Genomic DNA, 24,401 nt, shown 5'->3' with positions numbered 1-24,401 from the left:
TTTTTTTTTTTTTTTTTTATACTTTATTTTTATAGTTTCATCACATATATACAAAAATTATAATTAGTAAAACAAACAAACACAAACCAACGAGAGAAAAAAAAAAAAAAAGAACAATCTGGATCACCTAAACTTACAATTCAGTGAATGAGATACATCAACTTCAGACCTCTTCTTGTCGTTGGGATGTAAATACAGTCCATTTTCCCCAATTATTTGTGCATTGATCCTCTTGAACTCTTATCTTATGAGTCAACCATTCCATTACACTTATTTCAGACACTAGTTTCAGCCATTCATCTCGTGTTGGGGGGTCCGGCTTGTACCATCTTTTCGTAATGGCCTTTTTACATGCTGCTAACAAAATTTTAAACAGGTATCGGTCTTCTCTTGACACAATGTTTCTTTTCATATTACCAAAATACAGCACTGAACATGACTTGGGTATATCATAACCCAAGATTTCAACAATAACCAAGTGGACATCCTCCCAAAACTGTGTAATAACAGGACAGAGCCAAAAGACATGTGAATGGTTTACATTTACCGCTCCACACTGTCTCCAACATGGTTGTGGTACTGACAAAAATTTGCTCTTAATTTTAGGTGTAATGAAAAATCGTATTACATTTTTCCAACAGAATTCCCTCCATATACGAGACGATGTGGTAGATTGTTGTGTATTCCATATATGTAACCAGTCTTCTTCAGATATATTCATACCTAGCTCTTTTTCCCACTTCTGCTTGACATATGACGTTGTATTTCTCTTCCTCTCCATCAGTTGCTGGTATAATGTAGATATTATTCTGTATTTCCTTGAGTTGCATATTCCTATTATAGTTCTAATTATACCGTTTTCCCCCAGATTTACTTTTGGTTTTACTTCCTTCATATAAAAATCCCTTAATTGTAAGTATCTGAAATGATCCTGATTGTATAATGTAAAGTTTTGTTTCATCTCTTCAAAACTCATAAAATTCCCGTCCTTCATTACTGTACACAGTGCTGTTATTCCATTCAGTCTCCATTGTTGGAATCTCTGGTCAAGAGTATTCGGGGTGAAGTGCCTGTCATAAGCTATCCATCTAAGTAGAGGGAGATCTGCCTCTAATTTATATTTTCGTATTATGCTGAACCACAATTTTAATGAAAACTGGGTGATAGCATCTATCTGTTTAAATAAATCCTTAGCTTCCCCTTCATCCCCAATAAGACTTTGAATTTCCCTCCCTTGTACATACTGCTCTAGGTTCTTCCATTTAGCCTCATAATCCTTAGCACACCAGCAGACTAAAGGTCTAAGTTGTGCTGCATGAAAATATTCCTTAAGATTTGGGAGCGCCATACCTCCTTCATGTTTTCCAAGCTGTAAAGTTTCATATTTGATTCTTGGCCTTTGACCATTCCATATAAACCTAGAGATAACTTTATCCCACGTTCTAAATTGATTCTCTGGAATCTCAATAGGGAGTGATTGGAAGAGGTAGAGGAGTCGAGGGAGGAAGCTCATTTTTATAGTCTCTATCCGGGAACTAAAGTCCAGAGAAAGGACATTCCACCTCTCTACATCATTTCTAATGGATTTATCCACTTTAACATAGTTGGTCTCATATAGATCATCCATTCCTCTTGTTAAGGTAACCCCAAGGTATTTCATTGTATTTGCATTCCAATTGAGATTGTATTTTTGTTGTATATTTTTGGATGGTAGATAGTTCAATGATAAGATCTGTGTTTTGGCAAAGTTTAACTTATAACCTGAATAGACACCGAACGCCTCGAGTTGATTAATTAATATTGGAAGGCATGCGTCTGGGTCTCCTAAATAGCAGATCACATCATCAGCAAAAAGACCAATGATGTGGTCTTCATCCCCAACCCTTATCCCTCTCAGATCTGTATTCTGCCTAATTGCTTGCGCCAGGGGCTCTATAAAACATGCGAACAGCGTTGGTGATAGGCAGCAACCTTGTCTGGTAGATCTTTCTAACTGTATACTCTCAGTTAGACTCCCATTAATTTTTATCCTAGCAGTCGGCTTTTGATAAAGTGTCTTAATACATTGAACAGCCTTCTTATTCAATCCAAATTTTTCAAGTGTCTGATAAAGAAATGCCCAATTGACACAGTCAAATGCCTTCTCTGCATCAAGACTTATCAAGGCTGCACTGGTATTGTTTTGCTTAACGTGTTCAATAATATGTAGGGTTCTCCTTATATTGTCATGGGTTTGGCGCCCCTTAATAAAACCCGTCTGATCCTCATCTATGATGTCGTTCATAAATTGTTCAAATCTCTTGTTCAAAATTGAGGTGTATAATTTATAATCTACATTAAGTATAGAAATCGGTCTGTAGCCTGAGCAGGTATCCTTATTAATCCCCTTAGGGATCACTGTTATTACTGCTTCCTTCCAGGATGGTGGTAGTTTGCCATGGTCAAGTGTATAATTAAATGATGACACAAGTAATGGTATAAGTTGCTCCCTGAATGTTTTGTACCATTCAGCTGGTAGGCCATCACTACCCGGGGATTTTTTCGCTTTTAATCTACTGACTGCTTTCTCTATTTCTGATACTGTAATGGGTGAGGTCAAAAGGTCATTTTGTTTTTTCCCAATTGCTGGTAAGTCAAGATTCTCTAGAAACATTCTCATTTGGTCAGTAGTGGATGATGGAGGTTGGCTGTACAGATTTTTATAGTAGTTCCTAAAATTGGATTCAATCTCTTTGGGTTCATATGTCATCTGGTTTGTGTCTATATCTCGTATTTTGTGAATTGTTCTATCAGCCTGTTGCTTTTTTAATCTTTTTGCTAGTAATCTGGTAGCCCTTGGTCCCACTTCATAATATGATTGTTTTAAAAATCGAATCTTCTTTTCAGTTTCTATACTTAACATTTTATCAATATTATCCCTAGCTTCTTTAATTTGAGGTAATAATGAGGAATCGCGTGTGCTCTTATGTAGCTGTTCAATTTCAGATAGTTTCTCCTTTTCTCTCTTAAATGCTTCTTCTCTAGCTTTTTTAATAGACACTGTCTTAGCTATAATTTTCCCTCTCAGGACTGCTTTAAGGGCATCCCACAGAATGACAGGGCTAACCTCTCCATTGTCATTTACAGCTAGATATAGTTTAATCTCCTCTTTAATCTCTTCAGCTATTTTTTTATGATTCAGAATTCCAACATTTAGTCTCCATAATTTACTTTTCTCTTGTGTTTTCAGCTGGAGTTTTAGGTAAACTGCACAGTGATCTGATATGTCTGCACCTTCAATTTCACACTCCTGTACTCGGTACAACTCATTTTTATTCATAAATAGATAGTCAATTCTGGAGTAGCTATCATTAGGGGCCGAGTAATGAGTGTAATCCTTTTTAAGGGGGTGAAATTCCCTCCAAAGGTCCACTATACCAAATTCTTTAAATGTAGTTTTGATTATTTTAGTAATGTGGTTGCATTTTTTGTTTTTGTTTGTTGTATCTAGTTTATCATTCAACACAATATTAAAATCGCCCCCACATATCAAAATGCCATCTGTTTCCAGAATAATGTTGTCGAGCAGAGTTTTGATGAAATGTTTTCCACTGTTGGGAGGGGCATAAACATTAACCAGTGTCACTTTTTCATTTTCTAACTTTCCTTTTACAATAATAAATCTTCCTTCCTTATCGTTAATCACTTTAGAACATTCAAATTTAACTGAATCTGAAATTAGTATAGTCACCCCTCTTCTACACCCATGACGGAAATAACTATAAAATGTATTGTTATAACCAAACCTCTTAAGTTTCTCGCATTCCTGCCCAGACAAATGTGTTTCTTGTAGATATATAATTTGAGATTTGTGCTGTTTTAACCTGGTCATTACCTTCCGTCTTTTAATGGGATTATTAAGACCATTAACATTCCACGACAGTATCTTTGTTATTCATTCACGTAATATCATTCCCATGGATGAAAAGTTGTAATCCAGAGTTCAACATAACAAAAGTAAAAAAAACATTGAACATCAATTGAACATAGAACTTTGTGCCTTCCGAAAACAAGGATGGATTTCCCCATCCTTCATGGTCCCTGTTGGTGGGAGGAGGGAAAGGTGCCTCATTTTCGTAGGGGCCCTCCCTAGTAATGAGGAAATACTCATTTTCACTAGAAATGTCCAACATTAAGCGCTTAAGAAAGCTCCTCAGTCAGTTTCATGAACTATTTGGATTAAGTCATAAGACTTTTTTTTTATTTTTATTTTTTTAAATTATTATTATTATTTTATTTTTTTTATAGCGGACTGTCAAAATGGAAATAGAGTCGAAAATAAACAGAAGGGAGTATTCGTAGGTAGGCCCATGCTAGCCTGCCTGAGAAACCTGTCGTGAATCAAAAAAAAAAAAATTTAAATGCGTAGGCTATTTTGCTACTAATACTTGTAAAGTTAGCCTCATTTATTCTTCCTCTGGGCCATAGTTATCTCATTAACTATGTAGTGGCAGGTCTCTTCTAAACTCTGTAAGCCTCTCTCTTGCACGTTGAGCTGCTCTGTCCGGAGTGTTGATGCGTTTCCATGGCAACAGTTCATTCAGACGTTCCTCAACAGCTCTTGCAGCGTTCCTCTTCGATGCGGTAGTCTTTATCTGAAATCCACGTTTAATCAAATCCTGAGCTGCTTCATCCGCACTCCCATAGATCCGTAGCCCGGAGTCCCAGTGTACTCGCATCCTCGTGTAGGGTGTCTGGAATCGGATCCCCCTCTCCTTCAGGGCAGCTTTGATTGGCCCATATGCTTTGCGCTTTTCGACGATATCAGCTGCATAGTCGTTGTCAAAGTAAACTCGCTTGCCATCGATTTCAACCTTCTTCTGCCATGCTTTCTGAAGAACCATCTCTTTGATACAGAATTGTAAAAAGTTCACTATTATTGATCGCGGTGGTGCGGTTGTTGCCGGTTTCGAAACTAGCGCTCTATGTGCCCGTTGGACTTGGAGCTCAACTTCAGCTGGCAGTTCGAGGTGAGTTTTGAATAGTTCACTTACAAAGTCAGTGACCGATTTGCCTTCTTTTTCTTCCGGTACTCCATAAATTCGAATATTATTTCTTCTAGAGCGACTCTCCAAATCCACTAGCTTGTCCTGCATCTCCGAGTTTTGTTTCACGACTGTTATCAGCGTATCTTTCATTTCAAAGCAGGCTAATTCCAGGTCCGCTATTCGTGTTTGAGCCTCTATGATATTGGCGTTTTGGCTCTGCACCTCTCGCAATACTTCGGTTTTGAATTCAACCTGGTCATCCTTCATAGTTTTCATGACATCATTTTTAAAATCACTCAGGTCCTGTCTCACAACTTGCTTGAAGTCCTTCAGTTCTTTGGATAGAAGCGCCAGGCTTTCGAGCAGAGTGTTTTGGTTAACAGTAACTTTAGCTTCAGAAGCGTTACCTGAGGCTGTTCCTTCACCGCCATCTTCGTCAGGCCCGGTATCCACATCCACATCCGAGTTTACTTGATTTTTGCTCATCTTCTTGTCGGTCTTATGACTTCTTTGCATTCTTCCTCCTTTCATATTCGAGTTTAGTTTATTTCACTGCTTTTTCTAGTGCTAGGAGGTATTTTTAAAAAACGACTGTGGGGAGCAAACCGCTACTCGTCCATCTCGCTCTCTTGCGCCACCGGAAGCCCAAAAAATAATTTTTACACATTTATAGTTCAATGACCTCTTGTATGTCAAAATTCATGACTCATAAGTCATACAATAGCTTTGTGTGAAGAAAAGACATCACTGATAATCTTCTCTAGAGACCGAATCATTGAATGATGATCATTCATCGTTAATTAATCGTTCAAACCAGTTCTGTGAACAGCATCATCAATTTATTGAGAAGATTCAACTTAAAAGAATGATTTGCTCATAAAAGTTTGTCGGATTGAAGAAATCTCATAAACATGCCAAGAAACCTAGAGCAGATGATTTAAAGAAGCTATTGTAAAATTTGTAAACATTTAAACATATCCATATGGGGAAAAGTTATATGGACGTTGTTGGTGTAAGGCGGGTGCCGAAAAGTCTGGGCCACCCCTGGTGGAAACAAAGACTCTACTGAGAATTAACATTTGAACTCTCCCTTGCATAATGATATAACAGCAGCATCTGAAACACAGCACAATGCAACTCACACCTCACTTGAACAATCTCCCCCTTCTCCTGCTCACCTGAAACTCACTGAAAACCCATGAAATGTTAAATGTGTACAAATAAGTAACTATGCATGTTTGGTATCATTTAAAGTATCTCAGTGCGCCTGGTAAAATGGTCTCATTCTCCCAACCATAATGGAAAGCTAAAAGAAGTTACAAAATATGAGAAGTAGTGTGTCCCTCTAAGGTGTTCCCTCCCCCAGATCCTCCATTCTGATCTCACAGTTATGAGCCCCTCACTAGGGGACCAAATCTAATTATAATGACAGACACCACCATTTGGTAAGAAAATTGAATTATCTGGGTTTATAAGGAAAATGGGCAAAAGGTTCTGGGAGTCTGTAGGTTGACTGCCCACACAATCGCTGTGTGTAATTTTCATTGCCAGGTAATACTACTTTCTACAAATTCCTCGATTTCTGTTATGATATGATCAACTGATGATTTTATTCTCATGAATTGGATTTTGAATTATTGCTTCATTACCTGGTCAATAAATTGTAAACGTTTGATTCTACTCTGATTGACTCTTGAGTTTGTTCTCCCAAGGAGATTATTGGATTCGTATGCTCCCGCAATTCTGCGTCAGATTGGCGACGGCTAATACTTTGTCACTAGTTCAAGTGTACTTGCTTTGTAGAGACGGGGCATTCCGTTTAGGGGTAGCTAACGTGCTGCCTGACCAGCCTAAATTTGGGTATGTCTATTTTACCTCTGTCTTAATTTAATGTAACTTTAGATAAGTGTACGTGAGAGATCACTGGCTTGGCCAGTCTAAACTATTATGAGGAAAGTATCGTTGGTCAACTCATACCTATAATAGGGCCAAAACCTCTACTAAAGTATAACTATTGAATTAAGTTCAAGTGTATGCAATTCAAGGGGACTAAAAGAAAAGTATCTCTGATTGTGTTTTGGGTGAATCCGACCGTCTGAGATATTAGTCAAAACCTCTGTTTAGTGACGAAACTGACGAGATTGTGATCGTGAGACCCGCAGATGCGAGGACCTCTAAGCGGCATAGTTTCCTAATCTGAACGGGTAAAACATAATTAAAGAGTTTCAAATAATCAACTATTCGCTCACTTTTAATGATACCCAGATATCATTAAAACCCTTTTCATTTATGGAGTCAGATGAAATAACGAGTCAATACATATGAGAAAAATGTGTTACATTTAATCTTGTTGTGTTGCGTAAAAGAAAAGACAGTAACCCGCAAACACCTTCACCTGTATTATTGGAAACCCTCATTGGACCAATAAACAGGCTTACAAAGTGGTGACCCCGACGTGATCTCGAAACCAGACGAGCAATGTCTTTCTGGCGCAATATTCAACTTGAACTCTGCCCAGAACATGAGGTTTGAGCTCCTTCTCATCCATCTGCAGCTGCTGTGGTAAGTCAATCTTGTTTGCCTTTTAGAAGCGTTGAGGGAGAGATTGTTTGCACTTCACATATAGACACATTTTAAGTACGGGTCGGAATACCCTTTGTTTAGACCGGAACCGAAAAATCCAGTGGGGAAGAATTAAACGGGAAACATGTCTTTTCAGGGAAAGCACAGCAGCAGCGTAGATGAGGAGATAATGGAGATTCTAGGCGTGCAATTACAAAAGCTCCTTGTTCGATTAAGCGACAAGGGATTAAATTTAAAGTGGAACAACAACGAAATAATATCCTGGTATTCTGCCGAGGGTGCGAAACTAAAATCCAAATCAAAATACAAGAAAATTCCCGCTGCTATTGTGTATTTGCGTCGTCGTAACGACCTCGAGACCATAACCGAGAATGAACGAACGATAGCAAATATCCAAGAAATCGAAAGATTGCGATCTGACGAATTGCAAAAGTTAAGAAAACAAGTCGAAGCGTTCACATACGAGCAACAAGGGTGGGCTAGAGAGCGCGAAGAAATGGCCACGAAAATTGATCAAATTCAAAGAAAACTTCAAACCGGCAGTAATTGCATATCTGCTCTCTAAGATTGCTATGATAAATCAGGGTTTCCAGTAGCCGCAGTTAAACAAGCAGCACTGGATGAAACCTCTGATCTAGAGACTAAAAATGATAACGTTAGTGACGATGATGATGATGTCGCGTTAGGATACAGGCCACGGAGAGAACCTCGTAACCGAGCTCTTGTGAGCCTGTGGCCCGAAGAGCGAAACCTGCGAAGCCCAGTAAAGACTCGAAAAAAAATCGTATGACTTGACAAAGATATCAGTTAAAATGTCTGTGCTTAAAGGGTTAGTTCACCCAAAAATGAAAATTAAGTCATTAATTACTCACCCCCATGCTGTACCAACCCCGTAAGACCTTCGTTCATCTTCGGAACACAAATGAAGATATTTTTGATTAAATCTGGGAGGTGGATCACTGCTACATAGGCTGCCTAAGGGAATGAAACTTGACGGCCCAGAAAGTCATTGAAGAAAATGTTTAAATATTCCATGTGACTACAGTGGCTCAATTATAAGTTTATCAAGCGACGAGAATACTTTTTGTGCGGGGAAAAAAACAAAAATAACGACTTTATTCGACTATTCCTAATCTTCCTTGTGGGCCTGAGACGAGAGTTCAAGAGATTTCCACGACGCATGCGAGAGAACTGAGAAGAGAACGTTCTTCTTCTAATACTTCTTGTTCAGTTCTCGCGCATGCGTCGTGGAAATCTCTTGAACTCTCGTCTCTGGCCCACAAGGAAGAAAAGGAATAGTCGAATAAAGTCGTTATTTATGTTTTTTTTCTCGGAAAAAAAGTAGTCTCGTCGCTTGATAAACTTATAGTTGAGCCACTGTAGGCACATGGAATATTTAAACATTTTCTGTGTGACTTTTTCTGTGACTTTTAGCGACATCTAGCGGTTCGGTTGCGAGTTTACACTAAGGTCTCAGCCCACCGCTCACCCCTCGCTTTCAAAAAAGCTACGGTGGCTAAAACGGGACAAACATCGTCGTCTGAGACGGCAGAGAATAGCCAGAGTAAACCAAGTTTCTGTACCACAGTCCATTATAAATCACATCATGGATAAAGTTTACAAAGCCATAGTCAGGTGAGGATCAAGGGTCTTAATACGTAATATAATAATAGTAATTAGTTGATTGTCTCACGAACGTAACCAGCACGTTTCTCCCCACATAGCAAACCCATAATACAGCGAGGGAGAGGAACCACATGAAACTATGCAACTATATATTTTTTCTAACAGGGTAGTAAAAGTTTAGATGGCTAATATGAGCTGTTACTGTGGCTGAGCTGGTTAAAGCGTTAAGCCTTGTTTATACTGGACGCGTCCGCATGAGCCCAAAGGTGCGTGCGGCAAAAATAACGTGATTGTAACAGCGCGAGCGCCTCGCATCCCCTAGACACCATTTACTACACACAATAGGCTTTTTTTCTCTGATTTTGGAAACTCGATCGACTTAAAATGCTTCCAAGATCGACGGGTTGGTGATTCCTGTAACTGTTTTACGGTCAATGACAAGAGTACTAATCAGCTGTCTCACGAACGTAACCAGCACATTTATCCCCACATAGCAAAGCCATAAGACAGCGAGGGAGAAGAATTAAGTTACATGAAACAATCCAACTACATATTTTACACCACTGACAAGGGAAAAGTCACTACTCACGGAGTTTATGGCTAGCTTCTAGCTTTCTGCGGCTTCTCTTTCAAGGTAGTGAATATATAAATGCCTCATTCTAAGGTAATAAAAACATTACGGTTTATTAAGTAAGTTCTTTATACACCACTGAACACATACAGTAGTTATGGATGTCATATTGCATTTCTGTTAATAGATACTCAAAATTTTTACACATTGGACCTTTAAAACTCCAATTATGGAGCTCTAAAATTATATTCTTACTAGTAAAAACTTGTAGCTATTCTTTGGATGCAAAATAGATAAGTCATTACAGCCATTTCCATACACTTCAAAATAAAAGCCCTTTTCAATGAATTAATAGAATTACCATTGTGTCAGAATGCCCACCAGACTGAGTTGACACCTTGAATATGTTTTACTATTGAAAAATAATATTTAATCACAACATTAATTCACATCTTTATACTCTAGATAATACTCTTTATACTCTTTATACTCTATACTCTCTAACATTAATTAAAGTATTAGAGTTCCTTCTATTTTTTGTTTATTTTACATTTTATTTTGTAATTTGTTTTAGGCTATTACATACGCACGGGCAAGTGAAGCATTTAGGCAATTTTCCGTGAAAACCATCTCACCAGGTCTAAAATAAAAACACTTATAAAATGCTTAAAGTGAATCACGGTAAGCAAAAAAACAACAACAAAAAAAAATATGTTTTTGAAGAATAATTGGTGATGTATTTTTTTTTTGAACAACAAAGTTAGTGTGCTTAAAATTTCCAAGCAATTTCTCACATAAATGTGCCCATCTCCCAGCAAGCACTGGGAAAAGAATACTTAATACGGTTGCATTTTGTGACCGTTCGCCAGTTTTATTTACACAGTTTTTGATTTTACAGCCACGTTTGCTGTCTTATGATGTCAGAGTGAATTTGTTCCTCTAACTTGTAATCTGTTGCATCATTTTATATGACTTGGCCAAAGAATTGTTAATGCCTGTTTGTAATTTTAATAAATGTAAATATATTTTACCATAATTATGCTACTGCCATTTTAATAATCAATAAACCACCGGAGGCCTTGTGTTACACTGATTTTACTATGGTTCAAGGGTTTCCCCACTTTGAATCATGCCTAAATGCATCATCATAACACAGCCTTTCATGGTTTACTGCTTTAATACATTCAGACAGACTGGCACATAAAAGACTGAGATCTAGTTTTCTTCATCAAAGCATTTTCATCTATTGTTTTAGATTATGAGGAGTTATAAGTCTGAGTGTTACAGACTGACAAAACAAAAAGCCTTTCTTTATTTGAAATTTTGAACTATGAGTTATTTTTATTTTTTAACTATGGATTATTAAAATTCCTTTTTTTTATATGATATTATTCTTCAATGCCTCTCTCATGTTTATGGCAAAAACATTGCATGTATAGCAATTATAGTTTCAGATATAGTTTGCCTAATTCTTTAAAATCAAAACATGCATATTTAGTTGAGCACTTCCTGTCGTTCACTCAAAATATTAACTTCTGCTAACTCTCTTTAAACTACGTTAATTCAAGCTAGTTTATGGCAAATTAGTCTAAATATTTTTGTGTATGAATAATTATCCAGAAACAAGTGCCCTGAATATATCCCAATCTTTGTAATATTAACATAAATTAATCATTAATGATGTTCTGTATCAGTTGAGCATCAACATGGTATATTCAATTAGCAATTTTTATATGCATCTTCTTGAAACGAAGTTACTCTAGTCTTTTCTTCTCTATTGTAACAAATATCTGAGTGAAACTGCTTCTAGGATAAGAACAAATGTAGGCCGTCAATAGAGTTAATTGAGTTTTGGATATCAGACGCTTTTACTGGTTTTGGACACCAGACAAAACAGGATATCTTTTGGCCGTATCTGATATTTCGGAGATTCATCCGATCTAACAGGCGGAACTTGATTTTGTCATTTTGATTAAATGTACCTGCAATGAGTCACCAGATGGAGTCGGTGTTACTCCATATCCAAAGTGCTTGTGTTTTTTAGGCCACTTCTCCAGGCAAAGGCAGCTGGGGTCTGAGTGAGAGAAACACATCAAACGATGATTCATGATTTCCCTTAACATTTATCCGGGGCTCTTGACTCGCGGGCCTCACCGCTTCCCTGCTTTAAGCTCAGATGAGTCGGAGTCTGACTATTAAGAAATGCCCCGTGATCACAGAGGAAAAATGACAGATGAGAGTTATTGATACTTCCTCTCCTGAAGGGTGTAGAGATTAAACAGAAACACTTCAAGAACAGTGGGGACCTTCATCACTTCAAAATATAACCAGTAAACATTGAATTAATTGGGAACTATATTCAGAGAGACACTTCAACTAATTTTTAGAGAAACGTGTCATCAGCACAATGAGAAATGCTGCCTTATTTGCAAATGGCTCTAATAAGTGAGCCACTGTCAAGAGCTTTTATCTCTCATGCTTTTTTTTTAAATATTCTCATTATTTTGCAACTTTGGCCAGTAATTAATGTTAGATTAACGAATGCATGAGTCTGATGGCTGCATGTCGGGAATGTATTCTGCTCTTCAAAGGTCAATTAGATGCAGCTGAGTTCAGATTGGTATAATGTCAGATGTCCAAACGCTTGTGTCTGGAGATTGGTTACGTCCTCTCATTCGCCAAGCAAACAGTCTCTGGTGGGTTTTGAAGGGGAAAAGACGTAAGATGGTCGTGGGTAAACTGTGTCACCCCCTTAAACCTGCAAGTCACATTTAAGTACTTATATGTTTCTTTAAAGTGCTAATATGCACCCTTAAGGGCTAAATGAGGTACAAAGGTGCATCTTTTGAAATGGTACTGCAGTGACAGCTTTTGTACCTTTTTTTTTGAGTGCAAACTTTAAAAAAACATCTTTAGCCCCCTTTTTGCATGACACAATTAATTTTATATCAAAGCAAATGTATCCAGGTCCAAAAATGTATTACACACATGTTGGTGAACTGAATTCATGTCACTTACAGTATTTGATTAAAGATTAACCACACTGAATAAATCGGTGTAGGATTTCCTCTCAAACAATTTTCACTGAGAAAATGCAAGTAAATATCATTGACTTAAATTTCTGACTAAAATTTCTGAAACAAAATGGTAAAACACATCAATAATCTTTCAAATTCTTTTTTTTTACAGTGCATGAATTATTAATAAAGTATTGTGCACAACGTCATAGCCAGTGCTATGCCACTATTATAACAAATACTATTGAAAATGCTGAAAAGGAAGCAAAATACATACTTATTATGAACATTCGACTTTTTTTCTGGCTGTTTTATGAAAATATTAATAATCTGCAGCTAATTGAACTGTGGAGAGGGTTGTGCATTAGTCTGACTAATGTTCATGTTTATTTGAAACATAAATCATGCACATATTCTGTAATGATTTAACTTACCCATCAAAAGGACACAGTTAAGGTGTTTCAGAAACATATTTCATCATTGGCCAGATGATGAAGATTCTTTCCTCTCATTTAATTTGATGGCAAACATCCTGAAATGCATTTAGGGAGCATTAATTTTACATTAGCATTAATTTTAGTCTCATTTCCTCTCTGTAGAGGACAACTGAAAAAACTGGCACAGTTTACCCCGTAATACATCAGCATCTAAATGATCAAACCTTTGCTGTGTCATTTACTCAGCACAAACAGCTGTAAAAGTTAGGCTACAATAAATTGTGCCACAGTAAACATTTTAACTAAGATTTCGAACTACTGCAGGAAGACGGTGTGTGTGTGTGTGTGTGTGTGTGTGAGAGAGAGAGAGAGAGAGAGAGAGAGGGAGAGAGAGAGAGAGAGAGAGAGAGAGAGAGAGAGAGGGAGAGAGAGAGAGGGAGAGAGAGAGAGGGAGAGAGAGAGAGAGAGAGAGAGAGAGAGAGAGAGAGAGAGAGAGAGAGAGAGAGAGGGAGAGGGAGAGAGAGAGAGAGAGAGAGAGAGAGAGAGAGAGGGAGAGAGAGAGAGGGAGAGAGAGAGAGAGAGAGAGAGAGAGAGGGAGAGAGAGGGAGAGGGAGAGAGAGAGAGAGAGAGAGAGAGAGGGAGAGAGAGGGAGAGGGAGAGAGAGAGAGAGAGAGAGAGGGAGAGAGAAAGAGAGAGAAAGAGAGAGAGAGAGAGAATTATTTTATCAGTTATTTTGAGCTGTCAGTTGTTGTGCCAGTGCTGTATCTCAGCTCTCATCTTTACGTCTTGTATCTCCAGTACGTCAGTCACCATAGCAACGCTCAACGGTGTGTTAATTGCTCTGGAAGAACCTGTGGTTTCTAATGATGCAAATGTGGGATTCCTTTAATCAGCCGGTGGAGGAATGAGCGTGTCTGTGTGTGAATCAGGGATGTTACAGCACTGCACCGACGGATGTGACAAACACACAGAATACTTGAAAAAACCCTTTGAAGAGCAAATCGAACTTGACCCTATTAACTTTAATACATGATTCTGGTATTGTAATGCATGATTCATCAGTGCACGCTTTTCCCAAGCAAATCATCTCTTTTATCTAAATGTAATGACCTAATCCATATCTGAAATGACTTTCCAACTATGTTTCAAGCTCTTCCTTCCAGCTCACTCTTAAACAGAAGATCCACTTTTGGCCAGCCAGTTTTAAGGGCACGAATCGTTGATTTCAGAGTTTGTGCAGCAGAGGACATGTTTCAAACTTTTAAAATACTATTAGTATTTAATTTTTTGGTAATTCATCCAAAAATGTCTTATAAAATATCTCATTTTTTAAATTTAAATAAATAAAACTAATTTAAATATTAATTTTAAATATATTTTTTAATAAAGTTAGCTAACACGCATCCATCAACAAACGAAACAATATAACAATTAAAAATTATTAATTAAAAAAATATCATGGTAACTCTAAATAACGCCTTTATAGAGCAAAAATAAAAAAGTATGTTTAATGCATTATGTAATGCACATTATAATGCATTGTATGGTCTCATCAATAATTATAACCACAGTTATATTACTTATATTTATTGAATACTCCTTTAGAAAGTATAATGCATTAAAACAAATGACAAACAACCAATTTCAGAATCTGCAAATATTATAATGAATTTTAACTTTGGTTACAAATTATTAATGAAAAGATCTAATGCATAACGTACATTATGAATATCTTTATAATGCATTAAACAAAGGTTTTTTAAGTATAGTGTTACGAAAATCTTTTCCTCTTCATTTTGAAATTTATAATACGAAACTCAAATCCTTGTGATTGTAGTTATGTAGTAAAACAAACCCTCTTAAAAGTTATAAAAAGAGCAAACTTTGATTTTTCAGATGTAGAAATGTGAATGATTAATGCTTAATTTGATAGTTTCTTCTCTTCTGGGATGAGAGCCACAGAGCATGGCGTGTAAAATGAGAAAACTTTCAGCTTCTAAATTCCTTTAATATCATGTGCAACGGATTCAAAATCATCTCATTTTGCAGATGCTTTAAGCAAAAAGGCACTGAAGAGCTTTGAAAGTGCGGTCCGCTGTAGCAGAAAGTCTCTGGCTCAAGGACGCAATGGAAACGCAAGCTCAGCACTCGCCTCCAGCCAAATCCCAGAGGACCAGTGATCTTCAACAGGGCTCTCTCATTCACATCACATTATAAAGGACTCCGCAGACCTGCACTGTCCAGTAAATACACTCCAAGATTCAGATTTGCATCCTTAATCACTAACCTGGAGTGGTTGGATGTGAGGGTTGCCTTGGTAACACCTCTCAGAAGAGGAGAGATTAAAAGAGCCCGACCCGCATCCTCCACCAGACCGTCGCGCGAGGGGCTTTTGTTTGTTCTTTAAAGTCCTTGTGTCCTCCTCAAAGACTGGACATGACTTCACCTTCTTCATTAGTCACTGAATATCGAGAGAGAACCAAACAAACATGGAGAATGTGATAGAGTCATAGACATCAACTAAAAAAGAATAAAAAAACTTTCAGATCTGGAGTGACAGCAGACGCATACAAGAGGCCACATACATCTGTATTTAAGAAATAATAAAAAAAAAAAAAACTTTTTTTCCATAGTCCACTTAAGACATTCTAACTATAAGTAACTTTGCAACTACATGCCGACAAACTCTCAGTAGAGTATCAGTAGACTGTTAGGTTAGTAGTTGTACTTGCTAAATTACATATAGTCATCAGAATGTCTGTTGAGGAGCATCAGAATAAAGAGTTAGCAGATATTAAGCAGACGGTCTACTGATACTCTAATGACCGTACTTGACATCCAAATGCAAAGTTACTTATAGTTAGAATGTCTCAAAATAAAGTTTTAGAAACAAATATGAGGTTTTAATCAGATTTTATGCTACATATTGGATCTGATTTGTAAACATTTGATTTGATGTGTTTTTCGGTTTGAACTCCAAACGACTAGTGTTTTCAGTCAGTTATAGCAAAATAAATAAAGAAATCTTATTTTTGCCGCCTATCTGAACAAAGCAGAAAAGTTTCACATTCTCATGCATATAAACAGGCTATTTCCATGAAACATCCGGTATCGTTGAATAATGTACGAAAGATCTTTAGTGAATTTTTCAACTGTAACATCTCTGAACAAGGAAAGCTTGTGCAGCAAGATTGAATTTAAATGTCTGGCAAATAATTCATGTCGGTCGGTGTGTGCTTATGTGAAGAGAGGCATTAACAGATGAAACCCTGTTCACTTCACAGTCACACAAGACAAAACATAGGAACACACACACACACACACACACACACGCACACACGCACACACGCGCACACACGCACACACACGCACACACGCACACACACATACACACACGCACACAGCACTAATGCACAGCCTGTATGATAAATGAAAGTGGCGTGTACATGCTGTAACACATTTCACTGAGAGCGACACAACAACTCCTGACAACGACTCTGCCTACATATGCTGCATTTTAAGGTGTCAAAAACATGAACCCGGCACACATCCTATCCCCCGTTTGTAAAGTCTGACGTCACACGCCACTGCTTCCGGGTCCAAACGCTATATCAGATGCCAGAAGCAAACAACAAATGGTGTTAATATACACTCACAATGTGATATAATACCACCGTAAAATCCATACTGAAATCTCATTTGGTCGGACAGTGATTCATCTTTTATGAATCATTAAAATAATGTCCGGGATGCCATGAGCTGTGCTCATAAACAGCTGTTGAGAGAGTATTTTTAGTGAAATGAGCTAGAAACAGCATCCTTACGTCACCACTTCCAGTTTCCAAAAGCTATTTGACATCATCATGCTGACTTACAAGACGTCCACTTTTGGCCAAACTCTACAACAGAGAAAACAATCCCAGATTGTTTTGCAACTAGCTCAGTGGATATATTTTTTACTTACTATTAATTACTATAGCTATACTCAATAAGTTTAATAACGATAGACTATTTAATATTTGTGTACTGTGCATTTTAATACTTATTAGCAACTTAATGCTAAACTCTATTGGAATCATTTGTGAAGTGAAGTGTCTGCTGTGTAGATCGCATAAGGAGCGATATGTACCGTGAGTTACAGAAACTCTTCGGTTGTAATAAAGTCAAGTATTTCTGTGCATGCTAAGATGGGTTGAGAGAGAACAAGTGGAAAGACAAGAGAACAAAACAAGTCTTTTCAAGCAGACAAACATTTGACAGATCTAACATGAGCTCTCCAACTTCACAAATCGCTTTCACAGAAAAAGACTTTTGACAATCATCCATAAAGTCTGGCTCAGCTTATAATGGCTAAAAGACACCAGTTCAACAGGAAGACAGTTTTTTGATATAGACTGTTTAAGTGATATTGAAGATGTCATTAAATCCAGGTTTTGTGGCTTTTAGATTTCTCTTTTTCCCCTCCAGACATACACATTTAAAATGTGTAGTTTTCCTTTTTCTGAAAATGGACACAATTATTTATTATAAGTCACTTGCTCGCCAAGGCTGCATTTATTTGATCTGAAATACAGTAACAACTGTAAAATTGTGAAATATTATTGCAATTTAAAATAAATGTTTTCCATTTGAATATATTTTAAAATGTAATTCATTCATGCGATGAAAGCTGAATTTTCAGCATCATTACTCCAGTCTTCAGTGTCACATGATCCTTCAGAAATCATTCTGATATGCTGATTTGATGCTCAAGAAACATTTCACAATGCTAAAAAAGCATTTATTTGAAACCAAAATCTTTTATAACATTATACAAGTCTTTACTGTCACTTTGACCAATTAAATGCATCATTGCTGAAGTAAAATATTTATTTCTGTGGCTGTGATGTACAACTAAAGGCATTTTAAAATTACCCCAACCTGTTTCAATAAGAAATAAATGCATCAACACAAAAAGCTAGAGAAACTGACTAATGTTGATACAGAAACCCTAGAGCGGGTAAAAAGAGACAGATCACCCGGTTGTGTTTGTTGACTGTGTCGGATGAGTCTCCTGATCGATGTGTTCGAGCGTGACCATAGATTACTGATTATATGAGCCAGGATCAATAGGACAAGGACGATTTTCTTCTGTATATTTGTCTCACTGGCAGGTTTGCCAGCACATTTACATAAAATCAATCTGAAACATACACCTGGTTTGGGATGGTAATTGGACGACTCTATAACACGCAGCAAATCGATTCAATTCTAGCAGTTTCCACATATGCAATGTTTTCACAGAATTATCCAATTCATGCACAGCAGGATCTAGAATTGAAATTTGTAGGAGAAATAAAAGTGGGATAAATTATGCGTGAAAATGTCACGTCAAGATTCAGTGATGTGAAAAAGCAACTAAAGCTGAAAATGCTTTATTTTCTTAAATGCTCTTGTGCCAATATATGTGGACAAACTGACAGTGGATCTTCAGTAGGACAGTAATGACAGAAAAATGTAATATTATTTATGTATTAACCGCAAGCTAGTTTTTGCTTGTTTAAGGCTGGTCTTCAAGTTTAAAGGTGTCCAAACCCCCCATAAAACCAGCCAACAGACCAGTTTGACCAAGACAGAGGACCAGCTTAGACCAGCATACCCAGTATTATTGTTGAAATGACGAGTCTTACCTACACTCTTAAAATAAAGACTCTTTAGTGGCATCTATGGTTCCAAAAAGAACCTTTAACATCCTTGGAAACTTCCCTGTCCATTGCAGAGCTTCTTTATAGTGCAAAAAGGTTTCTTATGATTTTTTTAATGTTCTTTACAATAAGGGAAACATTATTCTTTTAAGAACTGATGAATGAAAGGTTCTTTGGGGAACCAAAAAAATTATTCAATGGCATCACTGTGGAAAAAAAAACCCTTTGAGAATCTTTAGTTTAAAGAGTGAATGTTGAAAAATACTACCATTTTCATGAGGTGAATTTATCCACCCAAACTCAAAGGTCTAAAGACGTCTGAGCCTCGAGCGAAAGCCTTTCTGGTGGTGAATTTGAGAAGTGTGTGTGCAAACTGCCTTTAAGTACAAGAGCATGAAGGTTTGCTCCTCTGCAGCCGCACATGTATGTACTGCACATATTGATTAAAACATTAAGTTCGTTCTTGAATTTTGTGGGATGAGTGTTTGCTTTCAGCTATTAATCACTCCAAAAGAACTACCCAGAACATGTTGCTAAATAAACACAATCTCTTTAAATGCCACAAAAATAAAAACAGCATTAATAACCCTGATAATAAAATCACACTCTAAATAAACCATCATTGCTCTGTTCCAAACCTAGTCAGCTGTCGTCAGCGTAGGCATCTTAATCATGCATGTTCCCAGGTCTTCACCAACATCGATGCCAGTGTTCATGCTGCCAATAAAAAGCATTGCAAATCACTCATTTATGATGTTACATTCATAATGTCATCTAAGGGGCCATTCACACAGAATGCCTTCTTCCATTCCACTGCACTTCTTTCCCACTGTTTTTCACTGTAAACACGCGCTAGACAGACGTCTTTAAGTCAGTAGCACCTCATTGCAGTATACGAGATCCAGGGGGCGGAGTTGGATCCAGATCTAAGGGGCGGAGATGGGTAGGATTAGGGGTGTGTTTAGGGATCAGGGGGCGGATGGGTAGGTTTAGGTATATGTAAGGTGGGAGGAGTTAGATCTGGATCCAACACCTCCCCCTAGATTTCGTGTTCTGCAGTGAGGACCATCTCCTTTAAGTTGCGTTAGCATTACGTCACACACGTCTCTAAAACTTGTGCTTTTTTTCGTTTTACTTATTTGCGTCTCGCTTGGCGCTTGCAGCACAAATGCAGCTGTCTATGTAGGCAGTATGCAGTGATGATTGCTCACTAGGTAGCCTATTGCTGCAACAAAACACAGACAATAAGATGCATTTTGCAGGATGAATCCTGGGATCTTAAGGCACTCCAGACCTCAGTCTCAACCGCTGGAAACTGTTTCCGATGGAAATAGACAGATAAGAAAGAAACGGGCTTCGGCTCTCCGTCCACCAGCTGAGACAGATCCTCAGTGAAAACCAGAGTCAGTCTTCGTTTCTCTCTCTGATCTGCTGCTGTAAGTGGGACCTGCAGTAAAACACCACCATGAGATCGATACCTGCAAGATAAAGTCAAATCCACTGATGCAGAGGAAACAGCAGAAAACTTGCTCAAAATCAAAATATTAATACAACAATATTTATCCAAAATAACACACACAGTAGCCTACATCAGCTAGAAAACGAGGATATGCAAACAAACTCAAATTATAGTTTTTGCTTTTTTTTGCACTACAGATCTTCTGGTTAGAAATAAATAGTGAACCAAAAATGTTACTCATGTTGTTCCAAGACTGGAATGATGACAACGCCACTATATTTGGGACATTAAAACCAAACCCTACAAACCTCTGCAGACATCGGAAAAATTCTTGACAACTTGTAAAGAGCACATTTCATCTCTAAATGAGCAGGGCAAATAGAAAACTACATCTTAAGGTAAAACACAAAACGAAAAATGTACTGACATTTTTTGCCATTGACTACAGTGTAACTGTCACTTGGCATGCTTTTTTATTTCTTCCACTCACCTTATGTCCCAATTAGCATTTATTTAATTTATTAAGTTCAGATTTGCTCGGAAAGGGGTGTGAAAGTTAACAGATTAACCCTAACACAACTCAAAAAACAGGTAAAACACCAGTGAAAAATCAATACGGACATTTCCTTCATATTAACAAGTAAACTTTTTTACAGTGTGCGGGCAAAATATAATAATGATTAGAAATAAGTCATTATATAAATGCTTGATTTCAGACAGAAATGTGAGCTGGACAGAATTGAATTGAAGTAGCCTACTAATGTGAATCTGGGTCAATTTTTGTCTGAGATGAGCAAAAGCAGACTAGTTTATCTGAGTTCACCACAGATTTTCATAAGTGACACACACGTTCCTGGATTTGTCCAGACAGTCACGGTAGTGTTTATCAGAAGGCTTCAGATTAGGTTCAATGGAGGTTCTCCTCCAATCAGAGGCGGTGTGATAGACCGCACCACCGAGACCAAACACAATCACACTGAAATATGGATTCAATTTAGCCTTCGGCCCCTCCTGCATGAATATATATATCAGTTATATTAAAATCAGAACAGCACAAAGTGATTCACAGAAAACAGCAATGGAGGAGAATGGAAGCATCTGCCGGTAACAAGATGTTTACGGGTCGCCGTCTGAGACTGTGCGCGAGCAGCTTTAGCCTGAGCTTTGCATTACAATTATTGTTTATTGTCAATCAAAAGTGAAGGCAATGCATATTCAATCTACCGTGGCAGGATATCATTTCACACTGACTTATGGCCTGTTATTGATTTCCTGACCAGAGATAATATTTCAGCACATAAATGACACTGGGGTAGTTCTTGCCATTTATTTCGCTTCTGGCCTTGTAAATTGTTTAAGCGAATGTAATCATATTTTCCTGTGAGAAAAACCTGTGATCTGCCTCAACACACTTAAAATGAGTGGCAAAAGATCTCTGAGGGACTGGACATGGATGTCTAGGCACAAGATTTGGTCACATTTGAGCCTGAAGGATCTGAAAGGAGTTGCTGGTTTATTTTATAGCGATATTTTTATTATATTTTATAGACTGTAATGACGTGACCAGAGAGGTTTAATTCCTCTGAAAGATAATGTCCTTCTCAAAGCAACGTAAAACAAGGCAGATCCTGTCAAAATACAGATACAGTCACCAGTACAAGACAACAAGATCGCTTTGATTTATTTAAATCACAAACTGTGACCATAAGGAAACACATAATAAAATTGTAGCATTATTAAAGGTCCAATATTGTCAAAACTGAAATTCCCTGGCTTTTTTCATGATAACAGAGGTCTAGGGGCTATGAAACTGTCATATAAGTTTCAAAACAGTCGATCCACAGACAAATGCACACAGCCTGGATAAAGTAGCTGTGCCTTTTCACGAGCTGTTGTGACTTCCGTAATATTTGTGATGTCAGAACTACTCAGTCACCAATGGTGGGTCACGCAGAAAACAACAGGCCAATCAGAAGAGAGGATCTTGAATATTAAATAGACAGGCCAAAATCGGCTCTTCTTAGCAGAGCTCCTGAGAAAGGAGCTGTAAAAATATTAGATGATTTTTGGTACTTATGCTGCAAATATATATTCTTAAGGACATCAAAACCTAAAATAAATTTTCAGAAAGTTGTACAATATGGGACCTTTAAATTTATCAAAGAAAAAAAAAGCATTTATTCTTGGTTTAACGTTTCCTTTTCTGCTAAATAAATAAATGTTACTTTATTTTATAGTGGGTCTTAGCAGTGTTACTTTAGTTCTATTAATATTTTGAATTTCATGGTTATTTTAGTTTAATTTTTAGTTTACATTTTTGCCATTTTAATAGATTTTTTTTAATCATTGCTTATTTAGGTTTAATTATTTTTTTACGTAAGTGTTAGTTTTTATTTATTTCCAGATAAGAATTTTAGTGCTAAAACTTAAACTTTTCAGTTTATTGCAAGGGCAACATATCTAATAAATAAAGTCATTTGTCTCATGGAAAACATATTTTGCTAAATGAACGCTGCTGCACAATGAAGCATAAAACATAACTGTGTTTATTCCATTTCTGAAAGCAGTGTGACTAAAGTGATCATAACTAAAAAGAAATACCTTTTGAAGGAAAAAAGCTCAGCCTGGAGACTGGCTGAATATGAGCTTTCCTTTCAAAGGGACTCTTCATCTGGATGAATCTGGTCAGATGTTGATAGTGTACCGTGGGAAACTGGCTCATGCGGGTATTAATGTCATGACGTTTCTGTGACAGTTTATCTCGTTCACACGTTCTTCAGTCCCGCTGACCCAGCAGCAGAAACACCTCAAACACATTCACATTCACACACACGGTTCATTCCTACTATACAGACATTATCAGGTCTCATATGAATATATATATATATATATATATATATATATATGAGGAAAGAACAAAACACTAAACTTGGTATTTATCTGTCAAATTATTTAGCAAAAAAAGTCAAACAACAGCTATAGGTTTTATTGTACTATGCAATAAATAAATAAAGCGTAGGGAAAAACAATGAGCTCTCAAGAAACACATTGTTATTATTTTGTTGGTTCTCCCATTTTTGTATGCATTCATAATTCTTTGTATGACACCCATGGACAAAATGTACAAAGTACCCCTATTATGCAATTTTAAAGCTTCCTAATTTTGTTTTAGAGCCTCCTACAATAGGTTTACATGCATCCCAGGTCAAAAAACACTTTTTTAATAATACACATTGCACATCACCTCATTTCTCAGAGTCTAAAAACGGTTGATTGGAAGATTCGGTCTCTCTAAACCCCTCCTCTCTGAGAGATTGCTCTGCTCTGATTGGCCAGTCTGTTGTTGGAAACTAAATGCTTATTTGTTACGATGTCTGAATTTCAGCTCCGGATCTTCCGCAGCACTTTATACAGTGATACGAACATTAACGCTCTTCTATTGCAATCCTCATCCCTTTGAAAACAGCACCTTCTCAACATGATGTTACAACTACAGTGTTTGAGGGCGGGGCAAATAAGACGTGTTTTTTGCGAGAAGCCAAGGAAGACCACAGCACAGACAGGCATTATGCTAATTATTTACACTGTTACGCATGTATGTGACAGGAAGTCAGACTGGAATTGTTGAAGACTCGTTACATGCGGTTCAGAATCACTTCTTTCTTTTGGGAAACAATAACTCCATTTATCTGTATTTTCATCTTTAAAACTGTGCAAACCTTTTACATTCACAAAAAATATGCAGGAAAGGTAATATGCCAAAAAGCATAATGGGGCACTTTTTTTTAAATAATATTTGAATACAGTGTGATGTCAATTTACCTTGGCCAGACACAGTATAACTGTCTTAAACAGAAGTATGCCAATAAAATTAAAAACACTACCATATGTCTGCAGACAGTACAGAATATTCTTCAGGACCGGAATGACCCATGTAATAAACACCAACCCTGAACCCCACCCAGTGTGATCTGCCTGATTTCCGGTTTTTAGATGT

General features: G+C 37.3%; 1 long non-coding RNA gene across 1 annotated transcript in view; it reads left to right on the top strand.

Annotated features, from left to right (window-relative positions):
* The window catches only part of LOC143709691 (uncharacterized), a 759,555-nt gene that overhangs the window by 496,471 nt on the left and 238,683 nt on the right, over positions 1–24,401 (top strand). The window lies entirely within an intron of this gene.

Source organism: Siphateles boraxobius, unplaced genomic scaffold (genome assembly GCF_051911475.1).
Source record: "Siphateles boraxobius isolate OS27281-9 unplaced genomic scaffold, OSU_SipBor_1 46, whole genome shotgun sequence".
Classification (NCBI taxonomy): Eukaryota; Metazoa; Chordata; class Actinopteri; order Cypriniformes; family Leuciscidae; genus Siphateles; species Siphateles boraxobius.
The sequence above is the reverse complement of the archived record's forward strand: the minus strand, read 5'-3'. Positions and strand labels throughout refer to the sequence as shown.